This window comes from Blennius ocellaris (genome assembly GCF_963422515.1).
Source record: "Blennius ocellaris genome assembly, chromosome: 14".
Taxonomy (NCBI): domain Eukaryota; kingdom Metazoa; phylum Chordata; class Actinopteri; order Blenniiformes; family Blenniidae; genus Blennius; species Blennius ocellaris.
Window position 1 is genome coordinate 15171001 of NC_137663.1, and position 16542 is coordinate 15187542.

A 16542-nucleotide genomic window follows, 5' to 3' on the forward strand; every position below is an offset into this window, starting at 1 on the left:
GTGGCCTTTTCATTCAATCGCTCAACATTCTGCAATCATGTAAGGTTTTGCAACATTTACTGACATGGTCATGCTTTTATATCTCTTGGAAAACAGCCAAATTGCTGGTAACACTCCTACAGAGGAAGGCACAGAGAGGAGAAAGTTGTGTTATAACTTCACCTGTGGATTTAAGTGTGATAAATATGAGCAGATATGATCCCGTGGCTTGAACCACACACCGGCAGAATAACCAATTTAAAGTACCTATCTGCTTGCACAGTGTAGCCTATACACGCTGAGTGCATGTCAACAAAACAGACCTCTCCATTTTCTCTGTAGTATAGAGCGCCCTAACAGCTGACATTTTCACAAACCAGCAAGCCAGGTAATTAGGTAACTAGCTACAAGCGTAAACATGGTGCACAGTATTCTCATTAAGTGAACATAAATGTACTGTAGGCGTAGTAGGGATGAAATGCATGCACATCTGCTCGCTACATAGCTGTAACTGTAATACTATTCAAAATGCTTTTTTTTCTCCAGAGATTTTATTTGGTTGGGTTCCTGCAGCATTAAAAAAAAAATGAAAAAGGAAAAGATTTAAATGACAAGACAGCAAGCTTCATCCAGCTTTGCTTGCACGCTGCAAATGAGGCTGCATCAGCGTCTCTGTCCTACCCAGCAGGATAAGAGCACAACCCTTATCATACACAGAGGTGAAGGTGGGCTACGCCTATCATAGGCTGCAGTGAATCACTGGACAGGTTTTTGATTTGTCATATTCACAGTCAACTCCAAATTCTTTCACTTGCATTTCAATGTTCTAGGCAAAATTGATTATGTGCAGAACATAAACTGAAGTATTTGTTTGAGCCATTCTTTTTTTTTCCACAAGAAAAGCCAGAATTTCTCTGCTTGCCACCCACTCCACTCTGTTCCAGCACATAATGACATGAGTGATATGTGTGGACGAGCAAAAGGATGGCGTGGAGCGCCATTTCGTCAGACGCCGTCAATCTCACACAGGTAAGCTAAAGTAGGAACGAGTGAGAAATTCTTTTGGTTTGGCCTCACGAATGCATTTGATATTCTGATGACACAGTGTGATCTTGCAGTCCCGATGGTTTAGGAAAATACCTCTTGTCTGAGTGCGTGCTCAGTCCTGCATAAGAACAATGCAGGGGCTGCATTGATGAGGGTGTGTTGCTTTGGATTCCTGCGAGGCATGAAATTCAGGATGTTTGACTGACAGCTCTATAAAGTTGAAGGAATTGACATCAAAATAGAGCAAAACAGTCACCAAAAAAAAAACAAAAAAACAGTTCGACCTCATTTTACCGCTCTCAATATTTTTTATTGAAAAGACTGCCGGGTTGCTGTAAAAGAACTAAAACATGAAAAACCTGCTAGCTTTTTGTTGCTCCGACTTCGGTGTATCCTTGTGGACAAAGCTGTTGGACTGACAGACAAATCCACTGTCACACCTATGAAGCTATAATGCCATCTGATAATGTAGACCGCTGTAAATCTCTGTCATCAAATGTGATCAAAGCAGATTATCTTGTTATTGTTGCTAACATACAGCAAATGTGGAAAATGAGCGAACAAAAGCTCAATATTGACGGCACTTATTGAGTTATCCTCATCTGCCGCAGCTCGCGGAGAGAAAACTCAAAATAACTCCTCACTGGAAGACACCAGGAGCTTCTGAAAGGCAAACTCAACCAGCTGCACACATTTAAAGCAGTATGGCCGCGTCGTCTTTTAAAAAAAAATCCAATCTGTCAAAACATCCAAAAGCAATACAGAGAAAATACAGATGTATGCGATCAATGAAGTTTCTCTGTTCCTGTGAAATTTGCTCATCGTTCTCATTTCCTCCTCAGGACTCGGGATATGCAAATACTCTACAAGGCAACTATCACGAAAGCAACCCCCAGTGATTTTTATAACAAATGACAGACCTTCCTTCACAACTCTCTAAGAAGACTTAAATTGCTGTTGAGACCCTGTCCTCTTGTTGGATGCAACGTATCAAATGCACGCTCTATAAACTCGCCCGTCGTGAAGACGCCATCTGAAATACATGCACAAAAAATTTAATGAGACAACCAGTCCCTCCTGTGTTTCAGTGACATTACCACGAGCCATCATTCAGCACTGCTCTTGCTTGTGGAGCTCACTCATTTATACAGTATACTAATGATGGAAATGTTTGCCCTTGAAAATCTCAGTTAATAAGCAGCTATGTAATGACATCCATGATTAGATCATCCAGTGCTGTCACATCCCATCCTGAGGAGGATGCCACCAGACAAAACCGAGAGTGGGAGCAAGCACAGATCCTACTCACTGATCCTTTTCTTTACACACACACACACACACACACACACACACACACACACACACACACACACACACACGCGCACACACACACACACACACACACACACACACGCGCACACACACACACACACACTCCTCTTCAGCTGCTATGCAAAAGAACAGCCTGGGTTAATCTTGGGTAACAGCTTCTTGGCCAGGATCAGACAGCTTCACGAAGACCCAATGAATGCTGACATTGATATGGAATGGAGCCTTCTCGTACAGGTAGGACGCATGAGACAAACGCCTTTATAGACAAAGCAGCCTCGGGCAAGGATAAGATTGATTTTGCAATGCAGCATTAGATGAGATTTCCGATGCATACTATAACAAATTAGCATGAATCTGTTCCCCATGAGAGATGCCTGATGACACAGTTGGAATTGAAATAAACGACTGCCCCAGTGTTTACCACACCAACCCTCGCGCTGCAGTCCGTTGGCCATCTGAGTGTGACAGGCCCAGTTCAAGCACGACAGAAATCACAGTGATGGATGGACAGTCAGGCAGCTGCTAAAAACCTTTTGATTCGCGACTAGCCTGCTGCTCACTGGTCAATGCGTCGCGTAAAAAGCCCATTGGCCTTAATGTGACAAGATAAGACAGTCAAAGCTAAACCATCATTATTCTACTCTTTCAGCCTCAGTCTCACAGAGCAGTTTTACATTGGCTTGCAAGGTGTTATGTTTGATTTTTTTTTTTTTTTTCCCCCAAAGCGAACGCTACCTCTCATTGTGAAATCTCCCATGCCACCCATGAGAGTGTTGATATTAGGTTGAAAAGATAAATGCCTGTGCCACGAAAAGCAAATGTGAAGAATGAAAGAGAAAGATTCATTGAGTGATCTGCAACTAAGACAGTGTAAGACCTCGGCGGCCCTGTCAGATGTCCCTGGCAACAGATCTGATGCAAGTTCAATCAAAACATTTCAAGTGGCCCAACAGTCGTCTGGATTCATTTTCAAAAAGTTATTTTTTTTGTAAGTTAATGACCGCTGAGATGATGGAGATGATACTTATTATCAGGCTGACAGGCAACCAAGGTGAGCATTTGACTTTCCTCGTTTCGCTGGCATTTTTTTCCCCTTTTTTTTTTCTTTTTCTGTGAAGGAAACTGGCTTCTGGAGACATTTCTTTAAAGATGGCACTGATGTAGCGTAAAAAAAAATAAGGAGCCAACTCCAGTGCAGTCATGAATTATACAGTCGATCCAGCCTGTTGTTAGACTTGTGATCTATCTTATTTCTTGACATTCATTACTAAAGCATTTGGGTATGCCAAATCCAAATATAGAACACGCAGAACCCAAATATCCCACCGTTATGCAATACATCAACGGACAGAAATTTGAGGGAAAACTTTGGAAAATGACTTGTTCTTTACAGTCGATACGACACAGAATTGGGACTCTGCGATGATGAAAACACACAAAATGTACATTGTGATATCAGAGCGCCGCTGAAATGCCACACAATGTACATCCGGAGACAAAACGCAGATTACGGTAAGAAAAATGATAACCTAACTGGAGCATACCGAGTCGTTTCTATTCTTTACCACTTCTAGAGTTCCCTCATCAAGACTGTGTGGTAGTTTTGGGCCTTGTTACTCTGCCGTCTTTTGAGCACTGTAACTGCATAATGTATAGCCTGACAGGGTGATATTGTGTTTTATATCTCTAAGGGCACTGATTATGCTGCCTGGGCACATTTTGGTTAACGGTGCGGTTTCAGCTTCTCCTTGTCCATGCCGTCACACGGTACCGGCGATGAATGAGCATAAATACTTACATTTGCAATGTAATGCAACCCCATGAATGTGCTCCAGATACCTGAATGGAGCAGAAAGACAAAGCTGCTTTCTTTAACTGCGGGGCCTCATATGTTAAGTTGAGCGGTAAATGCGTATTATAATAAATATCACCTTCTGAGGCTTGTATCTGTACTCAAAGAACTTTCTATTTCTTTTGGTTCTAATACAACAGGTACCTGCAGAGTATAACAATGTGATCAGGAACATTCATGTCATCTTGTTTCTGTTCTCCTTTGCTATAAATGATCTAAAGTAAGCTTTATAATCCAGAGCAAAGGACGATTACAAACTGTAGACACAACATCGAAATGTCCTCAATATTCTTGTCCAGCACTACCACCTATTGCAGGAAAATACCAATAGATAGAAACGAGAATCTCATCAGTTAAATCTACACTGTGAAAAGAATGATTGGATGAAAAATCTTTAATTTTCCAACACTCTTCCCATCATTTTCTTTCCTGAAAATGGTGTGAAAAAATTATTTTAAGGTTTAATATTTTAAATCATGACAAATTTCCATCTGACAGCCTTTTACCAGTTAGAACCAAAAAGAACTATGCAACAAATGTAATTCCTTCATCATAGTCCCTCTTGCTGAAATGTGATCTGGTATATTTTTGTCATGCACGTATTTAATAAATTACAGCCGAGCATTTTGAGGAAAAAAAACAAAAAGAACATTTTTCTCAAAGTGTCCTCAGTATGACAGCCTCCAATGTACCAACCTTTGCTGAATCCTGAGTAGCATTCTGCTTAGGGAAAATTACAGACCACCTTCCATCCCAATCCACCTACTGTACCACCTGTGGAGAAAATAACTGGCAATTTCACTGTCTATTATTTCACAAATGTATAACAAGACCAATCAAGCTTTTCAAATCAGTTACGACCGTATAAGTAGACTTTATTTTTCACTTTTTTAAAATCTTTTCCTTTTAGTGTCCACATCTGGATCTTAATACCTTTTTACAACCCAGCAGCTACTCATAAAACAAATGGCACAATGACCCACATTGCAAGCTAGCCAAGAGTACGCTGCTGGTGTCATAATTCCGACTGCACGACTTCTGGCTACATGACTTGGATCGTGTGCAGGATTGTTGTTGATGTTTTTTTTTTAAGCATCATCGCTTCAGCCTCTGAGTAAAGTTCGTTAGAGACAATGTACAAATAATTAAATTAAACCAACTCGCCAAAGGTGTAGAGAGACAAAGATCTCCACAGTGACCTTTTTTTTTTTTTTTGTCTTCACCATCCAGGGACATAATCCCTGTTTGGCTGTGCAGCTGGCATGCAACTGAGTCACGCGTCAGCCCTGATTAGAAGCAGCAGTGGTCCGCGGGCCCCGTTCCTCTGCCAGAGCCAGGAGTGGAAAAGGCCAGGGCCACCACTTTCAGTCTGTGGATATGACCTTGATGGAGTATGATAGAGAGGAAGCGACACGATTCGCAATGCCACACAATATCTGTAACCTTCCACTTCCCCAGTATGCACGCTGAAGCTATTGAGCTCTGACACACATACAGTCGCTCACACATACACGCGCGCACGCACGTACACACCATGTCAACTGTGCCCTGTTGTTATTTCAGGCAGTCTCCTCCTTCATGTCATCCAGACATCCATCTCCCTTTGTGTATCGGCTGGTGCTTCGCGCATGATATCTTAATTCTACATTTCTTGTTCATGCATAGCAGCTGCCACACTAATGCAAAAGTCAAATCAGCTTTAACTAATAATGATTCAAATGTGTTGAAACATTAAGCGCCATGTGGGCAAAAGAGATGCAACCTACTCCACAGTGTAATGCTGCTACAAGCTATAAAAAATATCTTTTTTTTGTTAAATGTTTGTTGTTGTCGCAACTGCAGTGACACCATTTTCTTTTTTTATATCCCTAACTCTTTCCAGCCCCTTAAATCTCATTGGAAGCAGCAACTGAGACAGATGTCTTGTGAGTCAGATCATAGCAACACGAGTGTGGTAAAGATGGCACCGAAGTCACCAAAAATACCAAATGATGAGCGAAAGCCTGGCAATTACGCGCCCTGTGTCACAACAGAGCTGATAAGTCATGAAAATAAACACGGAAATTGTACTGTGTGTGCTGCCAGCATCAAGGAGGCACGTCAAAGGGATAGTATAATGCAACCTAACAAAAACAAAAAAAAAAAAAAGAAAAAGAAAAAGAAAAGCAGGACTGTGACACACCCTGCTGTTTTATTGCTGCTTCAAAATATAATCATAAAAACACTCGAACAAAAAGTCGTGCTCAGCATTGCAGGAGCTCGTGTTTAGAGGTTTGCAAGCCATGACTTTGTTATTAGTATCAAAATGGGGCCCTATCTCCCTCTCCCTCTCATTCTCTCCCTCTCTGTCTCTCTCTATATTTATATATATATATATATATACTTTTTTTCCTGACATTCAACACTCGTGACACCCACAGGTGAGATTGCAACACTATTCAAATGGAAGGTGGTCACCTATTTCAGGTGAACATGGAATCGGAGCTCGTAACTCCTCTAACCTGTTATGTTAATGCTTGAATTTCAGCTTTTTCGGGAGACTCGGTAACAAAATGTGTTGGATTACAGTTGGAGCAGAATTTGCAAAGCAAATACGTTTGCAGGAGGTGCAGGTAGGGCAGCAGACTCCTGTGAGTTGTGCGGCAATGGAGCTCCAAATGTTGGGCACCTCCCATCTTTTTTTTTCCTTTCTTTGATAAATTAATCTAATTATTGGGGAGGAATATCATGCTGTGACCCAGACTAGTTGCCATTTCAAGTGACAGCCCTGAAGACGCACGCTCAAAAGGAGAGAACAAACACATCCTCGGATGGAATTACAATATTAAAAGCCCACACTATGCCAGTTCCTGCAATCCTGTGCACAATAGATGATGATAAAGTGAACTGTCTCTGTTCATTCATTTAAAATATGCAGGGTTGTACATGAGTGTGGGGGATTTACTGACACTTCCATTTCTTTGAAAAACATTCCAGTATTTTTAGACACAGGCTGCAATTTGAACACTATCTCCTCAGTGGTCAACCCTCCTTAATTGGTGCTACCTAATCTGCTGTATGGAGGCAGCAGCTTCCTAAGGGGATATAGATACTCAGGCTGAAGGTGTTAAGAAATGCTACCTTATCTCCAAGGTAAAAAAAAAAAAAAAATCCTCTAATGTTCACAACTTTCTTGCCTTCATTTCGAGCAGGATTTGGAGCCGACAGCGAGGCTCCCTTTGTTGCAAATGATGTGGTGGCTCCTTGACTCAACTCCTGCTATCCCCCCCACCTCTCTCTCTCTCTCTGTCTGTATCTCGTCTGTCTCTCTCCTTCCCCTATCTTTAAACTGGCCAGTCCTCTGGCACAGAACATGAAATCCCTCTCAATAATAAATAGGCTACCTCAAGCATTTCAGAGACAAGGGCCCTGCATGCAGCATGACTCAAAGACCACCTTAACTTCACTTTTATACATATATAAAAAATTAATAGCCAGTCAGCCCGGCATGTGGCATCTCGAGGACAGTCAAACAATGGATGGTGCTTGCTGGTTTTCATATTTCCGTTGGAGCTGCAGTCTTTATTCACAGGGACAGAAGCCCGACCACAGGGCATGTCTTCCGGCACGCAATTAAGCGACCTCATCCGCAGCCGTGTTGAATTTGGAAAGCATATATGCGTGTATACACCTCTCCTCTCCTCCACCCACCTCAACTGACTGTAAACACTGGTGGTGGGGAGCATTAAGAAAAAACAAAAATAACAATACAGGGCAATCTCTGAACAATCTCTGCCCACATTAAGTGAAAAATAAGAAAGAAGCTTGAAAGAAGTGCCAGTAATTGGAGAGCGGCGGCGGCGGCGGCGGAAAGCAGCGCAGTATCCCCCCCCCCCCCAGAAATGAAATACAAACAATCCCGGACCACTGACATTGGGAGAGAGAAAAAAAGATACACAAATACGTTTTTGGTTTTTTTTCTTTTATCCTGTAGCTTTGTACCGCAGCACGTTTTTAAAAGCTGATTACCTCCGTAAGGTCGTCTGTGTGTAGGAGGTGTCATTTACCTGAACATCATCCGGCGATCCGACACATGGAGACAAGGGAGGGTTAGAATATTCCAACCAGGCAAACGGCGAAGCACAAAAGAGAAGGAGGGAGAGAGGAGAGAGAAAGAGAGGAGGAGGAGGAGAGAGGTGGGAGAGAGAGAGGTGGGAGAGAGAGAGAAGAAAAATCCTAAATTGAGCAGAGATGAATGCGGCAGATGAATCTGCGACCTCTGTCTTGAGGAAGGATGCTCTTCTTATCTTTGGCTGTGTCGATGGAGGCGAGCGGGAAGGGAAAAGCCCGGAGCTCCGGAGCTCAGACAAAGATGCTTTCTCTCCTCCGCCGCACCGAGGGCAGCAGAGGCAAGCAGCAGAGGCAGCGGCAGCGGCAGCAGCACAGCACTCGATCCCCCCCGACACTTGATGGTAATAGTTTGGTAGGTACCTCACACGGGTTGAGGGCGCGGTCATCCGCCGCTGACCAATCCCGCTCCCCAGATAACTAACGAATGCGTTGCCATGAAGGATTAAACGGCGTTTTAACTATAGACCCACAACCGAACATCCTTTATTTCCCCATATCAGGCATGATATTAGAAAATGGTTCAAATCCCCCCCCTTCCCCCCCCTTACCACCACCACCATTACTGGCAGAGTGCCCTTAAGCAAGGCCAGATTCAACCAGTTGATCGATCCCTCCAGACCACCAGTACCAGTTCACTCAATGGTGCAAAGAAAAGAACTCCCCCATTCTAAATTGAGATTTTAATCCTCTTATATCCTACACCGCTTCTTTATCCAACTCACTGCTGCAGGGTTAGTCTTCCTTAACCTGTCCTGGCCTCCCCTCCATCACATTTGTCACTATAAACCTTTAAATGCACATGTTTCTGACCATCGGAGGAAACGCCTGCATGCACAAGCAGAACATGTCTGCAAAAAAAAAAAACAGTAAAGTACAATACAATAGACACAGTAAATAGTGCATTGAATATATATGTAAATTAACCCCTATGGTTTTATAACTTTAAATGCATCATTTTACATATATTACAAGTACATCTGCTCTGAATTTACTTTTACATATGCAGATTTGTGTGGGTGTAAAGAAGGTTCAGCTAGTATCCAGACCACCTATCCCACCTTATTTTCAATCTTTTTCTTCCTCAGAATTGCTTTCAGGAAGTCTTCCATTGCTTTGATCAGACACAAGTGTTGATATGAAATGTCAGAATGTGCATCACGCTGTATAATCATGCATATACTCTATTTCTAAATGAGATATCTTCCATTTACCATCCACTTACCATCCTTCCAGTACGTCACTTGGTGACATGAGTTTGCATGCAGTAGAATAATATGTAGACTGTAATTGTGGGGTCTGTGCTGTATCATGGCCCCCGGGGTTACACACTGAGAAACCTTAAGTGCTGCAGCCGCTCCAGAGTTCCCCCTGTCACATTAATGGCAGGGAAAAGGGGACATGGGGGATTCTATGATTAAGAATAGTAACAGTTAAAACTTTAATTAAATTTTTGTTGGGAATTTGTGATTAAATGGATACAAGAAGGCCAGCAGAGTGTGAAATGGGAGGGAAAAAAACATCAATATTAGTGTATTACCAAATGCAAAAGCAGTCCAACAATATTCATAATTGTGTATATATTTAATTTATTTTTTCAAGTCTAACCTCTTTCCAGAGGGTGGACGGGGACCTGTTTGGCACCACTGTCTGCTAAATGGTCTGCAAAGCGGCAAGGGCGACAGAAAGTCTGGGGAACCAGCACAAGCATAATGAGAAAGCACAATGCACACATTTCCATATTGATTAAACTGTATTTAATTTTGGTTTTCATCAATAAAGTTGCACTCACTAAGCAGGGTTTCGTTATCAATTGTGTGGCCAAGCTTTTTAAACCTAGTAGTGCAAAATGCAGCTTAGAAACAAGATGAATTTAATCCAAGTATAAATGCAGAAGGTAATGTTTATTAAAACATGGAAGACACACAGTAAGAGAGAGGAAATAAACTTTAGATTGACATTGGAAATTGAAAAGAAAAAGATTTTAATAAATAGGAAGAATGTTTGGATCGTAAACACAAGCTCATATAAATGTGTTGCTGGAGAACATCAATGTTTAACCTCATGTTTTCTCAGCCATGTGAAATCTAATAAAGCTGCTTTTCCATGTTGGATAAGTGTCAAAGGACCAAATAGCCTGAGACGAGTTTAGTTTGTGCAGTAAAAGACAGCAAGATTACTAGGAAACGTCTCAAACATATCATCCTGTAAAACCCTGCTTTTATGTTCACTATCCTATACTGGGTCGCTGCATCATGCTGTGAAGTCAGCGTCCGTTATTTGACTTATCAGTGATGGTTGACTCGCCCATGCAAACCTCTAAAAGCCTGTTAAGGTGAGCCGGTATGGGTCTAAGCCTTTCCTTGCGAGACAGATAGAATCAAAGCAATCTTGAATCAGAGGATGACGAATGAATAATGAATGTCTTGAAATGTTTTTTTTTTTTTTTCCTGTGAAACAATTCAGCCTGAGTGAGTAAATGGGGTTGAATACTTTTACAGCTATATTTCAGAACCCTGACTGCTAAAAATTAACGCGACACCACTCTTTATAATTTAACACCTGTGGGAATTTCGTGATGCATCATCATTTTGATAAGAATGAAGAGAGCGGGGCTTTGAATGAAAGCATTTTAAGTATGTAGTATCTCATCTGTGTGTTGTAGAGCAACTATATGTATGAGAGTGGTTGTAAAATTTTATTTTTCCTGTGCAATATTATAATTGCAACAAATATTTCCAATAAAACTTGGTTGTATTAAACCATACATTACTAACCTGATCCAACCTACTAGCCCATCTGACTTGTGATTATATTTATATAGCATATGAACTGAGATCCAAGCCAGGTCTAATTGTCTCAAGTGCTCATTGAAACATGAAGTCCACAGATATTTTCGAGGTTAATTACCAGTGGATAGTTGGTTGCTCTTACTTAGCAGCGAGGTTGAGTGGTTATGAATTTCCTCTTTAGTCATCATCTTAAATTGCCTCCAGTCTCTCTTTTTGGGCGTTTTGTGTTTTAGAATTCGTTGGATGAGTTATTTTCTGTTCAAGGTTGGATGTCCTAATGCATTTTCCATTATATGATATTACTTAGTGACTCCACTTGAGATTAAAAAAAAAAAAACATAACTTTTGTCAGATGCTATTATGAAGTATTTGGGAAGTCTTTATATAGTGACTGCAATTCTCATAACTGTTGCACTTCTCATTATTTTAAAGCGTTTTCATTATACTTACAAAAAATATCAATAGTTTTACAAGCTTGTCATTCATTTCTATCATGATCTCCCTAAAGCATAAAAAGGAAACCAGTAAATGTGTCCTCTTCAAACACAATTTTTCCTGCCATTCTAAAACTTCATAATTATTACTTTTTGTGCTGCTGCATGTGTTACATACTCCATGTGCTTGACTTCATTGGAGTAGTTTGCATGTTCAATTAAAGCCTTTATCCATATGTTATTTCATTTGAGCATGCACTCATCTTTGCACCAATGTGGCGTTGCTACTTACACTACCTACAGCACTTTTTTGACTTATATATGTGTGTGTGTTTTAGTGATCTGTCTATTGCAATTATTGATTTTCATTCTGGTCTAAAGCTGAGCGAAGCTCTGTGGCCTCACTGAGGAAATAGAGGCGCTCATCTGTTGGGCTGAGAGATACAATTGCAATAAAATATTAAGCAATATCTATATCATGAGAAAGCCCCAAGGACTTAAAGAAGGCATGCACGCTATTGAACCTGCTTTCTGAGACTTAGCTGCAAACAGTAAGCTACTCAGTTTGTGACAAAAGAACAGTTATACACAACACTTCTGTGCAGTTCTTTTTTGGGGGGATGGGGGGGGTCAATTTAATTAAATTTTCAGAATCATAGTAAAATCAGAACATCAAAATGCTGCCTGTTCAAGCAGTTTCCTCATTGAGATTAGGCAGTTAAGAAGTCAAATTAAACAAAAATAATAGCAAGCAATAATAGTCTCGGAAAAGCCACACTCCATTGATCTTGTGTCTCTGTAATGCAGTACTGGAATGGATGAACATGAATGACATATTGGTGGGTAATTGGTTAGCATGTTATTAGTGAGTTTGGGTTTCAGATGAAGTCATGACTAACATAGAGTATCACTCACACAATAATTGTGTTTAACTACATTACAACCACTGACTTCACACATCCTATTGATATGATTATGTGGGAACATGACATATCGTAGACAAAGACAGAAAATCAATAGGTCTTTTCACAGAAGGCGTACTGACAAGTCGCAGTTGGAAATTCATAGGTGTGAATAATAAACTGAATGGTGGCCGAATTCTGTCTGGCAGCTTCATTGAGGGTCTTGGTATTTGAATGCTGGCTCACTGGCTGTAGCTCATGGTCCAAGCAATTGTGAATTCATTAATAATATCTGGGCATTCAAGCCCCCTTAAAAAAATCTGCTTTGAAAATGTATTACTGTTTGCAGAACAAGGCAGTTTTTAATTTTTAGTTATTGAATATGTACATAGATAAGACGCTACCACTTTTAAAAGGTATAGATTTAACCAACAAAAACATTTGGTGAAACGCTACAGGGCCAATCTGTTATTATTCAAGCTCCCCAAGCTTTGGCAGTTAGATTTTCAGTTTGTTTGGCAAGAAATTTAGCAATCAATGTGTTTACTGTTGCATTGGACATTTGAAAATGCTGCTCATTCCTTTAATGTTTGATCGAGGACAGACTAGATAGTACAGTCACTCACTGCACCAGCTTGTGATACAATGTTGAATTTCCAGTCTTTCCATGAAAGATTTAAAAAAAAAAAAAAAAAAAAAAGTGAGCAAGGCCCGAGACCGGGGGCGCACAACCTTTCAAAAATTGATTCATCTGTTGCCTAAAAATGTCCTAAAAAGGTGAATTTACTGAAATATATAAAACAAACAACGAAATTGGTAGAAACAGCTCAAATGGGGGGAAGAAATCTAAAACAGGGAGAGCAGATAAAATAAGAAAAAAACACAAAAATTGCTCAAAACTGGCTCAAATAGGTAAAACAGCTACACCAACCAAAAAAGCGAAAACTTCTATAATTACTTGGAAAAAATGATAAAATGGCTAAAATAACTGAAATATATATATATATATATATATATATAAAGGCTACCATGTGACGAAATCAGTAAAAATGGCTTCAAAATGCCAAAAGCAATAAAAGATTGAATATCATCATGAACTTTATAAAATGTGTTATTCTCATTTTAAAAGTGGCACATGTTCTTTTATTGTTGTTGGGTGTTTGTTTTTTTTGCTCCAGACGAATTGTTTTGAGTGAAAAAGCAGCAAATTTGACTCTTTTGGTCATAAAGGTTGGAGACTCCTAAAGCCAAGACTTCCAACTCTCCTTAACAGAGACCAGAATTTATTATGAATTCAACGTATGTGATAAATAATGGTTTCGACTTGAAAAAAATAAAAAATAAAATAAAAAGCTTCTCAATGGTGTCATTTTGATTTCATCAGTTTACCATGTTTACTATTAAGTATCTCTTGCTCTTCTTGTATCACAGTCTGTAAACATCAAACCAAGTGAGGCCATCAGTTTGTGGGAAGAGAAATGATGTTCATTTTTGGAGGGATTTCAGCTGCTCAACATTCAAAGGTTTTCTTTGCCGGTCTGAGTTTTATTATAATTCAAATGTTGGAATTATCTCGCTGAAATTAGGAAGGTCTTCTCTGAAAGAGAAGCTGTCTAGATTGAGGCTGACGCTGTCCCAATTCCTTAATATTCTTCTCAGTGTTAGTGTCTATTATGACTCACGATTGGACGAGCCCTCTTTGCACAAATTTTTTTTCCTAAAATCTATTTCCATATCGTGTTAACATATGATTTTATTCTTTTTTTTTTTTTTGCTGTGAACTGTGTTCACAAATAACAACTGGATGTGCTCCTGAGGCCTTGCAGTGGTTGTCTACGTGGAATCATTCCTACCTGTTCTTAATGCAGTGTGAAACATATTGAGGAACTAACATTGACCTTCAAACTTGTTCCACTTTTCTTGATTCCCTGAATAATCTCATAATAATAAGAACTGCATATACTGCTGGAGTATGCTACAATTCTTTGCAGAAAGGAAACCCTGCACCAAGTTTTAGTTTTGAGAGACTTTCTAAAATGCTAGTTTTATACTCAGTCAGAATGGCAGCAAAATATTGCCACAGATTTCTTGTTTTGTTTTTTTTACATATATCGCTGCCATAAAATTCTAAATGATCTACAAGGGTTCTTGTAAAAATGTCAAATTATCTTCATCTCATATGGCATCTTTGCTCAATTGGAAAATAAATTCTAAGTACATTTATGAGGTTACAAAAACAAAGTATCCCATCAACTCATACATCGTCCCAAACGTTTTGGAATATGCTTTTTTTTTAAATTGCCATAAAGGAAAGTCTTTTTTGATGATTTACTGAGCTCATATTCAACTTCTGAATCAAGCCCTTTGCAAAATCTAATCAGCATTGTTCTCTTTCATCCAAGCATCTCAAGCTTTGCTGTGAATAAAGTAATCCCAGTTCACCCCAATCAAAAAGAGAAGCCATTTTCAAACTTTCTTCATTGTTTCAAGCGACAACATTCTTTTTTGTTGGGAAAAAAGACTGTGAGATACACTTATGTGGCCCATGTGACCCAAACTGTAGTGGTTTGCACTCTTGCTCTATTGCAGAACGACTCAGGGGGCTTTTTGTGTAGAATTTGCATTGTCTTCTCTCCTTCTGCATGCATGTGTTTTTCAAAGGCTACTTTGATTCCCTTCCAAAGTCTAAAAGATGCATATGTGGCTAATTGGTGACTCTACATTGCTATGTGTCTCTCTGGGTTTTCCCTGCGATGGACTGATGACCTGTCCAGCACCATGTGACCCGAAAGGGGATATCGCTAGACGGATGGGTGTAGAGGAAAGCAGCTTTTGTTGTTTCACATTCGGGGTTGAAAACGTAGAATATTTGATTCCCTGTAGTCTAACCCTCTGATAACTTGTCCTTGTGGTCTTTGTGTGTGGCTTTAAATTAGCATTGCTGTTTCATAAATCGGTGGATACAGAGCGGAAAAGATGAAAAGAAGGAAACAGGAAAATCAAAGCGGCAGAGGCTGAAATGAGCTGATTTTTGTCAACAGTGGGCCGATCTAAGAAAGCTCAAAGTAACCCACATGCTGCTGAATACTACCCTGAAATCTCCCACCAACTTCCATTTCAGTGGAGCCATGAAAGACATGAAACATCTGTTTTTACAAGCTACCTCCTTGTAAGGAATAAACACAATCCCATGTGTTAAATTGGTGGCGTTCCCCTTTAATTAATCAATACATCCCTGTGTGTTAATTATGAATGTATTTAATTAGCACGCTCCCTGTAGGTACAGCAGCCAGACCTCTCCTCTCCACTTGCTGCAGAAGCAACCTGCTGGTTTTCATAGTGAGGTTTCCATATTTACCACCAGGTGACAGTATTCCTTCTGTTGTGTGTGTGAGCGTCACGCTGACAAGTTCACACACAGGCAGAATAGTGTCTGACCCGAGAACAAACACACTGCAAATCCTCAACGTCCCCACGAAGCTTCCCCTCCTGCGATACACGAAATGCAAATCAGATGATTTGTATTCTACAAACACAACGCCGCTTTTATTCTACACAACAGACATACTTAGTGAGGATGCAATTAAATGCCTTTTCCAACCATCAGAGATAACACACACACACACACACACACACACACACACACACACACACACACACACACACACACACACACACACACACACACACACACACACACACACACACACACACACACACACACACACACACACACACACACACACACACACACTAATAACACTTATCTTGCCTGTCACCATTCAAAATCATTGTAGGGAAACTGGAGATAAATGATTTCATGGGGAATAGAAATTAATTGAGTAAGTTAAGATTTTACAGTTTAGTCAAACATGTTTTTAAACTATGTGACTTAATTAGATTCAGCGTGTCCTCGTCACAAAGGACCGAGGCCGACAAACAATCGCTGCTCGCATGCAAAGAGGCGACTGTGTGCCAGGCAGTAGGTGTAATACCTTAAGTCCTTAACTTTTGGTGAGATGTAAACAAAGATGCTCTCTCTCCTCAGGCGAAGAGGGAACAGCTTTCCAAACAGGCTGTGTGCAACAATGTTGATG